At 51.9% G+C, this 942-nt stretch overlaps 1 pseudogene; it reads left to right on the top strand.

Moving 5' to 3' along the window:
• Positions 1–331: 331 nt before the first annotated feature.
• Positions 332–942, top strand: LOC113623029 (60S ribosomal protein L15 pseudogene; annotated as a pseudogene).

The following is a 942-nucleotide window of genomic DNA, read 5'->3' as shown; positions in this document are numbered from 1 at the left end:
GATCCCTGCTGGAGGAACTAAGATGCCACATGTTATGTGGCATGGCCAGAAAAAAAAAAAGTACCAACCTTATCCAGTCCCTATTCCCCTATGGATGAAGAGACTTAAGATATTGGAAGAGTAGAGAGAATCCTGTAATATCCAGGGCACTGGTGATGACCCATTGCAACTGGGGAAAATGTAAAGGAAAAAACCCTCTACTGCTGAGAGTGGAGCAAGAAACAGTCCTGTGCCCAGATCACTAAAGATCTCCTAGGATTAACAGAAGGGCAGAAACTCTCTCCTATATAATACCCACCAAGGTCTGGCGGCAGCCATCAGCGGAGCCGAGATGGGCGCTTACAAGTACATCCAGGAGCTACGGAGGAAGAAGGAGTCAGACACGATGTGCTTTCCGCTCAGGGTGCGCTGCTGGCAGTACTGCCAGCTCTCTGCAGTGCACCAGGTCCCCTTTCTCCCCCCGCCCACCAGGCCCAAAGAGTCACACAGGCTGGGGTACAAGGCCAAGCAGGGTTATGTCATATATTGGATTCGCGTGTGTCGCAGTGACCGCAAACGCCCGGTTCCTAAGGGTGCCACCCATGGCACACCTGTCCACCATGGTGTCAACCAGCTGAAGTTTGCTCGAAGCCTTCAGTCTGCCGCTGAGGAGTGAGCTGGACGCCACTGTAGGGCCCTGAGTGTCCTGAATCCTTACCGGGTTGGTGAAGATTCTACGTACAAATTCCTTGAGGATATCCTCATTGATCCATTCCATAAAGCTATCAGAAGAAACCCTGACACCCAGTGGATCACCAAACCAGTCCACAAGCACAGGGACTTGCAGGGACTGACATCCGCAAGCAGAAAGAGCCTCAGGTTCCACCACACTATCCGTGGTTCTCGCTGCACAGCTTGGAGAAGAAGCAATACGCTCCAGCTCCACCGCTACCTCTAATATAA

Source organism: Aethalodelphis obliquidens, unplaced genomic scaffold (assembly GCF_003676395.1).
Source record: "Aethalodelphis obliquidens isolate GAN/ISIS:26980383/991018 unplaced genomic scaffold, ASM367639v1 scaffold10, whole genome shotgun sequence".
Lineage (NCBI taxonomy): Eukaryota > Metazoa > Chordata > Mammalia > Artiodactyla > Delphinidae > Aethalodelphis > Aethalodelphis obliquidens.
Note: the sequence above shows the minus strand (reverse complement) of the source record. Positions and strands in the feature narration are given on the sequence as shown.